Raw genomic sequence first — 17,616 nt, 5'->3', positions numbered from 1 at the left:
GAGAGGCAGCCAAAGCGCTCAACAAGCCAGGGTGGAGACCCAGTCCCTTCACAACCCCCCTCCCCTGCCCAGGTCCAGCGCAACTGTCAGCATCCTTTGTCACATCACCAGTCAGGGGGTCAAGGACACTGAACCGTCTACACAGTGCAGGAAGTGGCCATAAGCCCTCACACGACCAGGGCAGGAGACCTGCTGCACGCCCGTCCCCTCCCCCTGCCGTCTGCAGGGCACTGTCCACTCTGGTCTGGGTGTCCCCCTGTGGCTGGCAGCACAGAAATTCCCATGTCCTTTCTCCAGTCCAAGGAGCCATCACACAAGCAGGGCCTCTCCCTCCAACTGTCCAGGGCCAAGCTGCTACATCTGAGTCTAGCACCCCTCCCCTCCAATCCCACAGCCCTGCCCCCGCCCCCACCAGGACATGAACTCTGGCTCCTCTCTTTTGCTCTGCCCCCCCAACCCTAAACCTTCCACCCTATCTGACTTTCATACAGGGGGCCACTGGAGCCAACAGGTTCACTGCCTACTCCTGGCTGCACCATGAGCCTCCCCCCGCTCTCCCCCGACACCTCTCTGCACCCAGGCACCTGCACAGGCAGGGAAGCACCTGTGCTGGGCAGTGCACCTGTGCTTTGCCAAAACTGCCCCACCCCACCCCACAGGGTGTCCATCTGGTGACTTTCTCACCACTGTCTCTCCTCCAGCCCCTCTGCCGTCTCAGGATGACCCTCACCCTCCAAGGTGGTCCCAGCTGCCACTTCAGCATGCCCACCCAGGGTCCCACAGTGGGATACAGTGGCTCAGCCAGACAAGGGGAGGCCCAGGATCCTCTTACTCTGGGAATCCAAGGCACATCGTGGCCTCCCAGCTGTGCTCCGTGGACAAGGACTCTGAACTCTGCAGCAAGTCCCTGCCCACCTGCCACGCACCTGCACCCAGCCTCCTCCTGAGATGGGGCAGGAGATAGGAGTCCCTTCTTCCTCAGTGCCCTCCCCAACACACACACACACACACACACACACACACACACACTGACCCAGGGCCTCACACTCCACTCAGAGGAAAGGCAATGCAAGGAGAGCCACAGTGGGCCTGGGGCTGGGGCTGGGGTCCTCCTCCAGAACTCTCCCAGGGAAGGGGCCTTCTTGGCCACAGTTCCAGCAAATTCCCGAATCTCGCTTGTTTGTCCAAGCAGCATGGCGCCTCTCTCCCAGCCCAGACGGAACAGGCAGAGGCTCTGGCCCCTCTGCCGACCCCTGCAGAAGTGGGTGCTGAGCACCTGGAGAGACACAGCAGGAGGGGACATCCTGTGTCGCCCACCTGAACCTAAAGGCAGATTCCCAGCCAGTGCCATGGGAACGGCAGCAGGCAGAGCTTTGGGATCAAACACACCAAGGCTGCAGCTTCACATATCCCCTGCTGGGTGACACCGGGCAAGTCACTGTCCCTCTCTGAGCCCGGAATTCCAGGCCCGTGCAGTGAGAACGTCCCATCAAAGCTGTTGCCAGGACCAAGACGCTCATGCCAACCACAGCACTGAGCAGGTGGTCACCAAACATGAGCCCAGGGTCCTGCTCAGAGCTGGCCCATCACAGACACACCTCGCTTACACGCCGGGGCGAAAACAGCCACTGACAAGCAGAGGCCACTCAGACCCCACACTCCCGATGGGGCACACACGTGCACACCCATGGCCAAGTCTACATCCCCCAGACCCTATAAGGCCCCCAAAATCATCTGGTCTGGCCCTGCCAAGGCAATCGCAGGTGGGACTCGAAATGCCATCAAACTCCAGCAGGTGAATTTTTAAGTAGTTAATTCTGTGTGGCCCATGAGTGGTGCTATAAACACCTAAATGGCCCTTGGCAGAACCAAAAAAAAAAGTTCCCACCCCCTCCCACCCCACCCCCACTGGACCAAGAATTCTTCTACAATGCACACATGGGCTTGGTCCACCAAGTGGGCACGTTTTCCCCTCCAAGCAGGTAAGAACAGAAAACTTGCCAAAGAGCTTCTGAGATGCCTACTGAGAGGCCAGAGGCGGCAACCGGGGTCCCTTACCTTACGGGAGAGCTGCGATCAATTGGCCCACGCTAAGATTTCCCCCAGCGTGTTCGCTGGTGTCCCTGCAGGCGTGGAAAGAAAGCGGTTTTTGTCCTTACCCCTCCCCCGCCACGGGACGGAGTTTATCTGACACTCTTTGAAAGCTGAGTGTCCCAGGATAAACGCTCCCTGAAGAGTCCCTTGGCCTGGGACAGAAGGACCCTCCAGAGGAGAATGGGCAGCTTGTTCCGATGGTCTTTTAATGGGGGGCGGGGTGTCCCTCTCACAGAAGGGTCTCTGTCCCCGGCTACAGTGGAGGGAATTCTTAAAGACACGATGCCTACAGGGGAAAGACCGGGTTTGTTGCTATTTTTTTTTCCCCTAAGGGGCGGGGGGCAGAGGTTGGGGCGGGAAGGAGGAGGGCATTGCAGAGGACGTCCCATGCCCCAGAACAATTGGGGTACAGGAGACAGCTCTGTGCCTCCAGGGCAGCACCAGGAGCAGGAGTCGCCTCACGCTGGGGTCTGGGGTCTCGGGCAGTCCCAGCTCTGCCACCCCAGCCAGGATGTGGACCAGTGTGCAAAACAGAAGCTCGTTCACACCTAAGACAGGGGCTCTGTTCCACTTCCAGAAAAGCAGCCCACGGTGGGCAGCTTCAGTCCTGATCCCACCCCGGCAGCCCCCCGAACCCCAGCCGAGACCCCTTCAGTGAATGAAATCGTCGCAAACCCAGGAAGAGTCAACATTTGTTTATTTAGGTGCAAAGTGGCCATATAACAACATCTCAAACTACCACAAACGATGTTTGATGAGGACTGCCCCCAGCAAGCCTGTTTCCTATTTTGATTTCACGCATGCTTAATTCTCTAGGGAGCGGAGCGACGCAGCAGCCGCGAGAGCTGGGGCTGGCCTGTCTACTGAGAACAATCGACGTTCGTCCAGTTCCGAGGAGCACAGAGATGAAATTGGGGCCCCGAGGTAGGGAGTGAGGCACCCACGCCATGAGGCAAACCAGGAGGTCAGCACTAGGGAGAGAATCAGGGCTCTTGGAAATAGAAAATGAGGCCCAGGGCACAAAAGCGTGCCGTCCTCTGCAGCGCCCCAAGAGATCAGTAGTCCCTTCGCAAAGCGAGGTGTGCGGCTGCTTTTACGACAGGTGGTGTTGGCATAAGCTGTTCGGAGCCCACGGGCCAGCTCCCACAGGAACCAGAGCCTCACACCAGCCAGTGGCACCGTCGGTGACCTGTCACGTCCTGGTGAGTATCTGGGTTGTGATGTCAGAAGAGGCACACCCAGGGTCAAGGGGGAAGCAGAAAGACACACACCTGTGAAGCAGTCATGGTGGGGACAGTCAGCTGGGTTGTCAGCACCGTGGAACTTCAGGGAAGAGAGAGACAGGAGAGATAAAACCTTACAGCAACAGAGAGTTAGCACCCAACACTTGTGAGTTTATTCAAGTTTACCCAACCACTGGATGGGAATACTGAATTCGATGTCACCAACAACTCGAGCGTCGCTACCATGCAGTGGGAAAGGAGGCACAGCGGAGACTAAAGATGACGTCCAGGGGGAGAGGAGCAGCTGTCAGCCACAGGGGACACAGGCTGAGACAAGCCCACTCTGGACCCCAGATGTCACCCTGCTCAAGCCACCAGTGGCTTCTGGCTGGTTCCTCCTCATCTTTGCCTTGCACAGTGGAATTTCCAGCCCCCTTTGCAGAAATCACATAAGCCAATGGAAACCACAAACTCTGGGGAAAAAAAGCCAAAAAGCAACTGAACCTCTCAGCAAGAAAATGGAAATTCTTCTCCCAATTAAACCCAGCAACATCACAGCAGAGATAATGACCACATCCCAAGCAGACAGAGCCACCCAGTCTCTTACAACTGCATGGGGTTAAGTCAAGAAGGGAGGGGGAGTAGCTAGAGAAAGGAATGCCAAGTTCAGTCAACACAGCCCAGGGAACAAGGCATCTGCCAACTCCCATTCCCCCAACCTGAGGGCAACACAGCGGGGCTCCATTCTCCACCATCCCAATCACATTAATTCAAGATTTCTTGGGGTCAGCACTATGGCTTAGTAAGTCAAGCCTCCACCTGCAACCATCATCCAGCATCGCATATGGCCACCAGTTCAAGACCCCACTGCTCCACTTCTGATCCAGATCTCTGCTAATGTGACTGGGAAAGCAGTAGAAGATGGCCCAAGTACTTGGACCCCTGCCATCCAACATGGGAGACCCAGATGGAACTCTTAGCTTCTGGCATCAATCTGGCCCAGCCCTAGCCATTGCAGCCATTTGGGGAGTAAACCAGTAGATGGAAGATCTGTGTCTGTGTGTGCCTATCTGTCTCTCCCTCTCTCTCTGTAACTCTTTCAAATAAATATATCTTTTTTTTTTTTTTTTTCAAAAAAACAGATCCACCAGGGTTTGGGGCGGGGGGGGGGGGGCAAGCAGAGAGATCTTCCATCTACTAGTTCACTCCCCAGCTGCAACAGCTGGAGCTGGGCCCATCCGAAGCCAGGAGTCAGGAGCTTCCTCGGGTGTTCCAAATGGGTGCGGGAGCCCAAGAACTTGAGCCACCTTCTACTGCTGCTTTCCCAGGCATGTTAGCTGGGAGCTGGATCGGTCTCAAATCAGCACCCATATGGGATGCCGAATGCAAAGGCAGTGCCTTTACCCGCCACAGCCCCAGCCACCATCAAAGGTTTCCTGTGCACAGGACAGAGCACACAGGAGCGTAGCTCAGGCGGGACAGGATTTCTCACAGGGCTCCCATCCCATATGAAGGTGATGTTGGTTCAGCACCAAGCAGCTGCCCCAGCTTCCAAGCCCAACATCAGAAGAGGAATCACAACAGCAGAGATGCTCTGAGAAAACTCAGCGTGGAGATCAAGGAGTACAGTACACACAGCAATGTCCTGCCCAGGGGAGTCAGAACCTTTAAACGCAACACGTCGTTGAAAACCTTGACGATGAACCCGTCAGGGTTCCCATTCAGCTGGGGCACGCACCTGACCTCTCAGGGCTTCTCCCTACCCCACAGCCATCACTCTAAATGCCGATGAGGTGTAGGATGCAGTGGGGACTCCTGGCCCTGGCATCCTTCATGGGATTTCAACAAGGGACTCTGACACTGATGCTCCTTAGGGGCACCAGCACGCCCTATGCAAACAGACAGGGTGGCTTGGGAGACAGGGAGTTATACTGCTTTGGTTTTTTATAAGATTTATTTATTTGAAAAGCAGACTTGCAGAGAGAAGAGAGATTGCCCATCTGCTAGTTCACTCCCCAAATGGCGGCAACGGCTTGGGTTGGACCAGCTCAAAGCCAGGAGCTTCACATGGGTTTCCCACATGGGTGACAGCGACCCAAGCACTTGGGTATCTTCTGCTGCTTTCCCAGACCATTAGCAGGAAGCTGGATCGGAAGTGGAGCAGCCAGAACTTGAAGTGGTGCCCATATGGGATGCTGGCATCAGAGGCAGTGGCTTAACCTGCTGTACCCCAGCCAGCCCCAGGAGTCCCAGTTTTAGAGACAAACAGGCTTGCATCTGGATCTTGACTCTGTCGCTTGCCAGCTGGGAAAGAAGGTACAATTACTCAGAGCTCGCCACACGAGGTTCTACAGCTCCAGAGGAGGAGTGAGACAAGAGCAGAACCCGGGAGCCATTCATGAGAGTCCTCATCAGGGAAACCCCCAGGAGATGAGCCTGCAATTAGTCTGAGTATTAAACACTTCAACACTGGCTTCTCCTCCGTGGCAGACAGGGGCCGATTTCCAGCTCCACTCCTGGTTGCAGATCTTACCTCTCCCGGAAGACACAAATGGAAAACTGCTTTAAAGCTGTCAGGGTGGGGGTAGGGGGGGCACTTTTCCTAGACATGAAGACGCACCTACGCCCTATCACACTGCCTGGGCTGCAGTCCTCACTCCACGCCTGATTCCAGCTTGCTGCTCATGTGCGGGCTGGGAGGCAGCAGGTGATGGCTCAAATACACCTGACACACACCTGGGAGACCCAGACTGAATTCCCCGCTCCTGTCTTGGGCCTGCTCCAGCCCTGGCTGTTGTGGTCATTTGGGAAGTGAACCAGCAGATAGATAGATGGATAGAAGGATGGATGGATGGATGGATAGATGGATAGATAGATAGATCTCTCTCTCTCTCTCTCTCTGCCCTTCTCATAAATTACAGAAATAAAAGCTGTCAGTGGGTTACTCGGGGACAGGAGATAAAGGACAAATCACAGCCACAGAAAATGATGAAATACATTCAACTTATGACTTCCAGCACATTCCAAAAGAAACCAGAATCCAAGCGCACAGTTAGAAGTTAGATGGACACGCACGTGTGCCAACTGGGAAGCAGGTCGAGTTCAGGGTCTGTCCCTGATCAGCAGGGTGACTGCAGACAAGTGTCACAAGTCCCGGGAGCCTCAACCTCGCTCCTCCCAGGACACAGCTCCTTTTGATACATGAAGATCGCCCCTCTCCTCCCACTCGCCACCCTCCCTGGAGAGGCTATTCAAACCCAAGCTTTAGGTTAGAAATCATATATCACCCTGACAATGAGATTTTTTTTCTGCCGCACTATGGCAAATGAGGGCAGCTGGTAGCACCTGCCAGGGCAGTGAGGCCTTCTTTAAGAGCCACACAACCCATGAGCGTGAGTCACCGCTCCTCAAACAAGGCCTACCTGTGTAGTGTGCAGACAAAGCCAGCAATGTGGGTCCCCCACCTTGAGCTCCACAGCTGGAGATCAAAGCCGTCTCTCTCACACGGAGCACCCAGAAGGTCTGCTTCCAAGTTGGCACATGAACGTGAGAACACAATGGAGCCATCTAAATAAACCCACTTGTGTGGCTGCTCCCAGACCAGCTCCCTGTCTGGCTCCCGGGGGTTCTGTGTTGGCAAACACAGGAGCCCAGAGAGAAGTCTGTGCAAATCCATTACCCCCAGCTCCCAACGGGGAAAGGGATAAAATGTGCAGCCCCAGGTCGACTGGGAGCAACACCGGCAACACCAGCAGTCTAGCTATGCTCAAAGTTAGGCAGAGCATTCTGCTAAAAGCCGCCACGCCCAGCATCAAGTTGCTATTCTGTAGCCACGCCAAGCATCAAGTTGCTATTCTGTAACCAATTCTCCTGTGCAGCTACATAGGGACTCAGTCACAGAACATCACTGCAAGGCTGTATTTAGTCACCCAAGAGCCAAACTGCCAGCCCCCTGAAGAAGCAAGACGGTGCTCTGTGCAAGGAAGGGTGTCAGATGCAGGGGCTGTAAGGAGGAAGGAACTGCTGAGGCTTTGCTCTGCCATGTTCCCAGCGCTCTTCCCGGCCCCAGGTACACCAAGGCACACACAGAGCGAGCTCCGGCACAGAAGCACCTGGTCTGGTGCATTCTCCCACAGTCCAATCCCTCCAGTGCAGACATTTGGGGCAATCTCTCCTTGTCTATCCAACTTCTATCTGCAGAGCTGCAGTGGCTCTGGGAGGGAAGACGCCGCCACACACCAGCCACGTGTGAAGCAGGTGACCCTGGAGAGCCAATCAGTGCACTCCATCTCCCAGCCACGGGTGTGGGTCCCAGGGGTGAGTGAGGCCCCAGGCCAGTCCTCAGGAATGCAAGGCAAAGGCATTCTCCCACTCTGGCTCTGCACAGTGGGGTACCCGCTAATGCTGCTGCCATTTCTGTCCCTGTGAGGGACGTGAACTTAAGGATGAAACTATAGATGGAAAAGGAGGGAAAGAAAAAAAGAGGCTACAAAAGAACAGACCTTAACAAAGCACAAACCCTACTTCTATGTGAGCAACCAAAACACTGAAGTTGGTTGGAAGGGGTCTCTCTGGAGCCTGTAACTAAACACGAACAACCTACAAATACTTCTCCTTTACGGATGAGGACTGAAGCCCACCAAGGCCCAGCCAGGTGTACACAGCCACACCAACGATGACTGGGACAGGACAGGATCCCAGGGATGGGCATGTGCCAAGCCTTGACTTTGACCCATGACTCCCTCCTTCCAAGCTGTGAGACCTCAAGGTATTGACGATGCCTCTACACCTCAAATGCTGACAGCCCCGGGCTAGGAGGTCTCCGGGGACTGAGACTTGGCAAGCTCAGCGCTGTCCTTCCTGGAAGCAGGCACTGGTTGGCGGGTGGCATCTGTTGAGTCCTTACACGGCACCTGTGGAAGGAACTGCGCTGAGTCGTGACCCAGGGCGCCATCGTCCAATGGCCAGTGTGGCAGCTGAACTGTGGATGCAGCCACACAGGCACTGTCCCCAGGCTGGGTCTCACACCCAGGAAGACAAGCGCAGATCCAATCCCAGGGAGGGCCAGGATAAAAAGAGGTGAGGAAAGCAGGTGAACCACCCAGCAGTCACGGAGGAACGAGAAAACCAGGGCCACCCCAGCCAGCTGCTTGCCACACACCTGTTTCCACTTAGAAACTTAACTACAAACCCAAACGCCTGCATTTCCCTGGGGCCCCAAGACACTTCTGGTCTGACGCCCAAAGAGGAGAGATCAGGGTTTACAGGGAGGGCATTGGGGGTGGCACCCCTTGCCCCCGCCCACCCTGAGGGAGAAGAAAGCCCCCAGCACAGGGCGACCCCTGGGACGACGCTTTTGCTCCTTGCTGTGTGATTTTAAAAGAAACAGAAGAATTACCATGAAAAAAAGGGTCATCTTCCTCTTGCCACACGCGAGGAAGGTAGAGGCTTCTAGAAGGCAGAGTCAGGCAAGAGCTGGAGCAAAAGGTCTGTACCCTGGGGCCAATGAAGCCACTTCCTGCAAACACCTAATCCCCCCCGCCCCAGGAGGCTGGACAGGTGCTAGGAACAGAACGTCCATCCAATCGCAAACGGGGACAGGCGGAGCCTTTGGGGCTCAGGCTCAGCCTTGGGAAGAAAACCCTAAAAGAGAGGTGGTCGTCTTAACCCCGCACTGACCCCGGCTCTCCACGGAGCCATCACAGGAATCTGACATTGCACCAGTGCCCCCGAAAGGCACGTCTTAAACCATGCAGCTGTGCAAGCAGGATTCTCCAACTATAGAATAAAAAAATGCCCACGTTCAACCAACTTCATATAGGAAAAGGTGACTCTGCAGGGCACAGAGGGTTCATCAGCGAGTTCTCCCAGATGGTGCGTGCTACCTCCATCCTCCCCTCACCCCAGCACTTCCAAAACCCCACCCATCAGCAACGGACGCCCAGTGAGGAGTCCTGAAGAAGGGGCACACACCTGATGTTCCCCAGGGCCACGGGCACAAAAGCACTTGGAAAACTTCAGTGCAAATCATCAGGACCCAAGGGACACGCTGCATCGCCAGACCTTCTATTGTAGAAGGAAAAACAGTAGCAGATTCTGGATATCACCCACCCTTGGTTCCCGGGCACTGAACTAGAGATAGGCAAAGCTAGGTCACCTCACATCCATCGGTGCGGCTGTTACAGAAGGGGAGGGTGGAGGGGAGTGAGGGAAGGAGGGCAGAAAAGAACAAGTGTTGGCAAGAAACTGGAACCCTTGTGCATGGTCAGTGGGACTGCAGACACTATGGAAGACAATATGGCGGCTCTTTCAGGCAATGAAGCATGGGATGACCCTACGACTCAGCAATACCACGCCTGGGTATGCACCCCCAAAACCACTGAACAGATGCTAACACACGGCACTATCCACCAAAACCAAAAGGTGGAAGCAACCCACCGGTCCATCAATGGGTGAAATGTCCATCAAGGGTTAAGCAAAATGTGGTCTATGCAAACCATGCAATGGCAGTCACAGCCTTAGAAAGGTTGGGAATCCTGACACGCCCCCCTGCCCCAACATGGACGAGCCGGGAGATCGTTGCGCAGTCAAAAAAGGCAAATCCTGCAGGATCCCACTCCCACGAGGCACCCAGGGCAGTCAGACAGGCAGAGACAGAGGGCAGAACAGTGCGGCCGGGACTCGGGGACAGGGAACGCAGGGAGCTACTGATCCGTGAGGTCACAGTTTGTCTGTAATGGTGGTGATGGTCGCACAACAATGTGAATGACCTTACTGCCACAGACCTGTCCACTTAAAACATGGTGACAGGGACGAGCTCTGGGCACAGCAGTTAAGAGGCTGCCTGAGGTGCCCACATCCCATAGCAGAGTGCCTGCCTCCACTCCTGAGTCCCACTGATGCACACCCAGGAAGGCAGCAGATGGTTCAGGTACTGGGGTCCCCGCCACACCTGGAAGACCTGGACTGAGCTCTGGACTCCTGCCTTTGGCTACTGTGGGCATGTGGGGAATCAACAAGGGGATGGAAGATCTCTCTCTCTCACTCTCGCTCTCGCTGCCTTTCAAATAAATAAAAATAAATGAATCAAATTTCTTAATGATTAAGCCTGTCAATTTTGTTATATGTCTTTATCAACATAAAAATGAGTTAAACAGCCGGCGCTGTGGCGTAGCAGGTAAAGCCGCCACCTGTAGTGCTGGAATCCCATATAGGCATTGGTTCAAGTCCCGGCTGCTCCACTTCCGATCCAGCACTCTGCTGTGGCCTGGGAAAGCAGTAGAAGATGGCTCAAGTCCTTGGGCTCCTGCACCCACGTGGGAGACCTGGAAGAAGCTCCTGGCTCCTGGCTTCAGATCGGCGCAGCTCCAGCTGTTGCGGCCAATTGGGGAGTGAACCAGCGGATGGAAGACCTCTCTCTTTGCTTCTGCCTCTGCCTTTCTGTAACTATGCCTTTCAAATTAAAAAAAAAAAAAAAAGGCTATAACTAAAAAAAAGTGAGTTAAAACTTTTAAAAAATCACTAAGTGAAACAGACACAACTGCACAAACAGCAGTGCTCACGCTCCCACGGGCCTCCCCGGCGAGTGGCACGTCGGCCCCAGAGGCCAGCATCTCTGAAACCTTCCCTTCTGGGCCCAGCGCACACAGGGCCCCTCCCCTGCAAAAACACTACGTCTCCAAGTCAGACACGCTGACGAATCAACAGGGCTGCACTGGGGTCCAAGGAAGCATCCAGCAGGTGCTCTATGTGTGCAGATTTCAGAAGGGAGGAAGTCTAAGCACAGAACACTGGCGAGGCTGCAGCACTAGGGAAAGGGACCAGGTGCCTCCTTAGCACAGCAGGTAGTGTAGGGCGTCAGTCTCCTATTAGGGGAAGCAACAATGTATCAATGGCCCAAAGAACAGGCAGTAAAATCTTCAAGGAGACATGGGATGGGACCACTAGGCAGGCGGGACTGGTCTCCCCACACCTGTCGCACTCTGGCTCCTCTGAAAGTAAATGGAAGTCAATGCTAACATAAAATGAGTCAGGGGCTCACTTTTCAGGCAGAGGAAATGGATCTGAAAACCACTGGGCGCAGACCCCAGTCACCAGCAGCTTCCAAACGTGGAGAGCTCCAGGAGCTGAGCAGAGACATTGGTTCAGAGGCCCCGGGGCCACAGTGCCATAGGCTCTTCCCAAACACCGCCCCTTCTGCGTAACCACAGAAAGGGGCGTGGCTGCAAGGCTTCTGTACAGAAACCTGCAGCAACAAAGCTATGGCGGCGGGAGGTGACGAATCACGTCACAGAGGGAACTCTTGGACAGAGACTTGCCACCTCAGCATTCTTCTCCTTGTCTCCATCGCTCTGGGCCTTTGCACGCCACGTGATCTACCAAGCAGAGACAACTGTCCAGCCCCAGCCTCCTGGGTCAGACATGGCAGCCCCAGGGGTGCCCTTAGCGAGTGGCGGAGCTGAAAGGGCCGAAATTCACCAAGGCCTTTATCTGGGTGCACGTCTAACTTGGTGTGGAGGATGCCGTCAGCTCCAACACAGCAGGGACATCACCCAGGACGACAGGGACACTGAAGCAGCAATAGCCAGCAGGGACACACCAACAAGGGCACAGGCAGCTGCAAGGTAACGGACATCTTCCAAGCTCCCAGGGAGGGGAGGGACTGCAGGTTCCAGGGCTCCAGTTCATTTACCACTGGTCTGAAGGCAGCCGCGTGCCTGACAACCGGCACCTGATTTCAAGACGTCCCTGTCAACACCCAGACCAGGGGCAGGTAAGCCTGGAAGGCTTCCTGGAAGAGGGGAAAGAGGAAAAACCTCTGTGTTTGGGTAAGCTTCAACAGAAGGCTCAGTGCAGGCTTTAGCTGCTCCAGAAGATGGTCAACCGTCTATTTCGTAAAGTGTCCCATGAGAACGGCCCGGGGGGAGCTTGTCAGAAATGCAGGTCCCCAGGCAGCCTCTGCAGCCCCAGACATACCAAAGCAGAGGCGGAGGGGGACGGGTGGGGCAGCCAGCTAAGCACACTCATCGGCGCCGGGTTCTTCAAGCAATTCGTTCTCACGCAAGCCATGAGCTGAGGGCGAACTGTGGAGACGGATGGGACGACAGCCAGGCTCCCAGCAGCAAGGCCCACAGGGAGCCCCCGAGGAGAGGGGCGGGCAGGCAGGTGTAGACAGAAGTGCGGTTCCTGCTTGGCTGACTCACGACACCCCCAAGCCCTCTCCCCGACGCTTCCTGTTACTCTGGCGCTGGCGGGTCACAGAGGATCCCTGTGCCGACGCAGGGGGCACAGAGCGAACGCAGGAGTGCTTTGGGCTGCTGCGAAGGGGGGACAGGGAGGGGGTGGGGTGCCTCATAGAGGAAAAGTAAACCCCAGTCCCGACAGCAGCGGAAGCTCCACCCGGACAACAGACTTCTGTTCACTGAGATTTTTTTTTTTTTTTTTTGACAGGCAGAGTGGACAGTGAGAGAGAGAGAGACAGAGAGAAAGGTTTGCCGTTGGTTCACCCCCCCAATGGCCGCCGCGGCCAGCGCGCCGTGCTGATCTAAAGCCAGGAGCCAGGTGCGGGTACAGGGCCCAAGCACTTGGGCCATCCTCCACTGCACTCCTGGGCCACAGCAGAGAGCTGGCCTGGAAGAGGAGCAACTGGGACAGAATCCGGCGCCCCGACAGGGACTAGAACCTGGTGTGCTGGCGCCGCAGGCGGAGGATTAGCCTATTGAGCCGCGGCGCCGGCCCTGTTCATTGAGATTTAAGTCACCTCAACATTCGCTCTGTCCCAAACATCACCAACACTCCACACAGGGGAAGACAGCAACACTGGAAGCAGACAGGCCAAGCCATGGGCACGCCACCGGCTCCTGGGGTCGCCCTGTCGGGAGAGGCAGGAGAAGGGCCCCTTTCTTGGCCTGAACAACCACACACTCTTCACTCTGCTTTCTATTCAGAGAACCTGCAAGCAACCACACTGGCTGCCTCCAAACACCCACTCAGGCTGTCCTGCTGCATCCCACGAGAAAAACAAAATCCCCTACAGAAGAGGGGCGTCGCTTGCCGGCCAAGCCCAAGATGACCCGCCGATGCCCTGGCTTCCTTCTGGGTTAAGAACAGCAACTCCTGTGGCTCTGGATCTGTGCAGGTGACCAGGAAACGCAGAATGTGCTGGGTCTGCACGCTGAGCACGCCCCACACACCTGCTGCTCCCGCAGGTGAGTCACCCACGCAGGCACGGCCCAGCTGCCGGCTCTCACGCACACCGGATGTCATCCATCTAACCCCAGAAGACATGTCGGGACAGACAGGCTAATCCCCCAAGTTCTACTCTACAACGCATTCCCGGTGGAGCTTCGGGAAGCAGGGAGGGAGGGGACAAAGAGAAGGCTCTCCCACTTACACTCAGGGCTGCTCGAAGACCCCAGGGGGCCCGCTCTGGCTCTTGCTGCTCTTGGTAGGGACTAGGGATGGGGGTGGTGAGTTAATCTGGAAGAAGGTGCAAGGGATGTCTTGGATTCAAACCCACTCCAGAAAAAAAGACTGCTTTGCCCCCTCGCTGCTCCCACTGTGGCGCCGTGAGATCTGAGATTAGATATTGGACCAGAAAAAGACAGCATGAGAACAAGTGGAGCGATCAGAATTCGGCCCACAGGTTAGTTAGAAGCATAGCACCAGTACTAATGTGCTGCACCTGGCCGGTGCACCGAGGCCGTGTCCGCCGCTGACGTCTGGGAAAGCTGGGACACAGGGACACAGGGAAACCCAGGTACCACTTTTATAACTTCCTTACGAACCTAGATTTTTACCAAAATCATCAAACAATTTCCTAAAAGTACAGCCTTTTTAATCTTAACCTGAGTATGGCTAAAACCCATTTTTGTGTTTTTTTCCATTTTTATTTATTTCAAAAGCAGAGTAAGAGCAACAGACATGGATCTCCCATTGGCCAGTTCAATCCCCCAAATGTCTACACAAGCCAGAGGTGGGTCACGCCAAAGCCAGGGGCTGGGACTCCAACCCGGGTGGCAAGGCTCCAAGAGCTTGAGCCACCCCCTCTGCCACCCACGGTGTGCATTAACAGGAAGCTGGAGCCGGGAGCGAGGCAGGGACTCGAACCCAGAACCTGAACACAGCATGCAGGCACCTTAACCGCTCAGCCAAATACCCACCCCCGCTAAAACAATTGGCAGCACAGTTGAAGGCTCATTTTAAACTACTCTCCTAACAGTGCTGATCAAGTCTTTGATGCAGGGGAAAGCAGAAGGAAACAAAACACAGCATTCAATGCGGCCACCTGCCCTGCGCCTTCCAAGTCTCCTCTCCAAGAGTGGTATTAATCTGACCGGGAAGTGCTGTGGCGTCCTGCAAAACCCACGGACGTACTCCTCGCTCCTTCAGCGTGACTCTGCCCTAGAGCAAAGACAGCCATGTCGGGATTTTCACCGAGCCCGCGCTGCAAACCGTGGACAGAAACCTCAAGTGCCTAGGATGCTCCCCAGTGCACACAGGCTACCAGTGTGGCAATACCTCAGCGTCCAACAATAGAGGAATTGTCCGGCAGATTATGATTCAATGCCTGCCGCGAACACAGGATTGCACAGTCATTACATGAGGGAAGCATTCAAATAAAACGGGGGGAGGCGGGGAGCGGGGTGCGGGGAGCCGTGCAGAGAGCAAAGTCTACAGCATGTGCTGCAGACCCGTGGCTGGAGCGTGCAGCCCAGGGCTCCAGGGGGCCGAACCGCCCAGGTTTTGGGAAGCACGCAGCCCAATAGCACATTTCTCAGAACATGCCCCCCGTGTTCAGCGACCCAAGACTTCACATCTCTCAGGAGGTCACCGTATGTCAAACTGTCGGCATTACTATAGAACCGGATTTTTTTTTTAACTTTTTTGTAGCTTTTTTTTTTTAATAAAATAAAGAGAACATGGGTTACTTTAAAAAATCATGCAGGGTGGAGGGGTGCTGTGCCATGGGTCACACAGGCCACCAGGATAGTTCACCATTCCTGTCCCAGGGGAGGGCTGAGCAGGGGGGAGGGGGGGTGCACAGGGCACCTGGCTGCACCAATCTGAGCAGTTCCAGGGACCGGGGTGGGGTGAGAAGCAGCTGGGGGAGGGTAACACAACAAATATCACCTCCACTCCCCCTCTGCCCCCACCCCCCCTGCTGCCAGGCTCAATCTCCTAAGCAGGTGCTCCCTGGAAGGGTCCAGCACCCTGAGCGCTGGCTAAGGGAGACCCCTGCCCAGCGGCTAGGAGTGTGCGGGGGGGGGGGGGGCGGTGCTGGCAGACAGGTTCCCAAAGTGAACCTAGGAGCAGCCACAGGGTTGGGGGGCAGGGGCAGCGGCGGGGCCGGCATTCCCAGGAGTTAGGTGCTGGCGCTGGGCAGAAGGGAAGGCCCCTGGGGCCTTGTCCATCAGGGGCGGAGTGGCTCAGTCATTCATTCATTCAATAAACATCTCGTCCACACAGCCCACCCAGTGACAGGCACCACGCGGGCCCGAACCGGGCATTCACGGGGGAACGGCGAGAGGAGGAAGCTGTGGGCACAGGACCTTTCCCTCAGGACCTGAGCCCCTCTCCACGGCGACCAGGAAACCTCCTCCCTCCACAGCGGCGCGCAGAGAGGACGGGAGGGCGGTGGGTGCACGCCCCGGACCACCTCCCACCGCCGGCCAAACACAGCCCTGGCAGCGAAGCCGCTCGCCCAAGCCCCTGGCCCCCTAGCTCCCATCGGCAGCGCCGCCCGCCCCCCAGCGCTGCGTCCCCTGCGCACTCGGGGTCGCCAAAGGCGCCTGGCGCTCGCGGAGGCCAGAGTAACGGGCCCCCGAGGGGCAGCGCGCGGGCGGCCCGGGACGCGGGGCGCTCCCCCCGGCCGAGGCACGGTCCCGGGGCGCGGGAGACTGAAAGACGACGGACCGGGACGTCCAGGACCCCAGCGGATCCGCTCCGCCTGGAGGCAGAGGGATGGCTGCAAAGACCTCGGAGATGTCAATTGCAGGCACAAAAATTGCCACCCAGAACCCCGACGCCTAAGGAAAGCAACATGGAGAGGCAAACAACAGAACAAAACTAAAAAACAAGTCCGGTCAAAAAGCGCAGCCCCCTCCACAAACCGCCACGACTCTTACCTGCAGAGAGCGCCCCGGCGGCTGCAGGCACGGAGCCGCACGGACCGGCGCGAGGACGCGGGTCTCCTCCTCCCGGCTCCTGGGCACCAAGTAATCCACGTTATGGGTCCGGAGCCCCCTACCCGTTCTCCACGTTCCACCCGAGGTCGAGGCGCCGCCGCCGCCGCGGCCTCTGCGCCCCGCATCCCCGGCGGCCGCGCGCAGTGCCCGGGCGGGGGTCCCCAGGAGGCGAGCGCGCCTCGCCCGGACGCGGCTCCCACAAGAAGTCCTCCATGCTGAGCGCCAAGAGCGAGCCGAAGGCAAATCCTCTCCCCGCCTCGGGCTGGCGGGGCCCGGGCGGCTGAGAACGGGCGAGGAGTGGCGGGGCTGGGGTCCGGCCGCGTCCCCCCGGAGCCCCGGCCAGCCCGCGCGCCCGCGCCGCCTCCGCGCTCTGCCGGCCGCAGGGCCATTCGGCCCTTATAGAGCGGGGCGGCGCGGGGCGGGCCGAGCGCCGAGGGGCGGGCGAGGCCGAGCGGCTTCCTGGGACTTGTAGTTCGGGGTGCCCAGCCACGAACCAATGCAAAACCGCTCCGGGGATCCCTGCAGCAGCCGCCTCCCGCCTTGCGCCCCCGGGGTGAAAACGAGGCTGAGGTCCCAGTCGCGTGGCCACTAAGGTCAGGTCTATCAGGACTTTGTGCGAAAGGTGCGTCCCACCGGCCCCTGCCTGCGCCCCACCCACCCACCCTGGGAGGAGTAATCCAGGAAAGTTGCCATTCGCACCTGGCCACGCATCTTCTGTGTGGATGTTGAAGCAGGAGTTAACTACAGTGTGTGCCTGGGATTCTCCATCCGACACAGACAGCGGTGGAATCTGCTTCTGGCCCACCTTGGGTGGCCTGAGCACCCCAGCTTTCACGTGGGCGGCTGACCTCCCAAGTGTGTATGTATGTATTGAGAGTCCCCATCCCCTGGTTCACCCCCCCCCCCACAGATGCGCACAACAGCTGGGGCGGAGCCAGGCCCAAAGCAGGAACAACATCCGGGCCTCCCACGTGGTTGGCAGGGACCCAGGTACTTGAGCCGCCACCTGCTGCCCCAAAAGGTGATTAAGGTGTGAAATCAGCAGAAAGCAGCGATCGATTGGTGCAGAGCTGGGCCTGGAACCCAGGCACTCTGATGTGGGATGGAAGCCT

General features: G+C 56.9%; 1 long non-coding RNA gene across 2 annotated transcripts in view; it reads right to left on the bottom strand.

Moving 5' to 3' along the window:
- The window catches only part of LOC103351609 (uncharacterized), a 174,997-nt gene extending 158,095 nt beyond the window's left edge, over positions 1 to 16,902 (bottom strand). Inside the window, exon 1 of one of the 2 annotated variants that reach the window (XR_007911368.3) lies at positions 16,445 to 16,902. This is a non-coding gene — a long non-coding RNA (uncharacterized LOC103351609). The remainder of the gene's footprint in view (positions 1 to 16,444) is intronic. The other variant, XR_007911367.3, reaches the window with a different exon arrangement.
- Between the last annotated feature and the right edge of the window lie 714 nt (positions 16,903 to 17,616).

The sequence above is a fragment of the Oryctolagus cuniculus genome, chromosome 17 (genome assembly GCF_051225735.1).
Source record: "Oryctolagus cuniculus isolate XC-2025 breed Fujian yellow rabbit chromosome 17, ASM5122573v1, whole genome shotgun sequence".
NCBI classification, from domain to species: Eukaryota; Metazoa; Chordata; class Mammalia; order Lagomorpha; family Leporidae; genus Oryctolagus; species Oryctolagus cuniculus.
The sequence above is the reverse complement of the archived record's forward strand: the minus strand, read 5'-3'. Positions and strand labels throughout refer to the sequence as shown.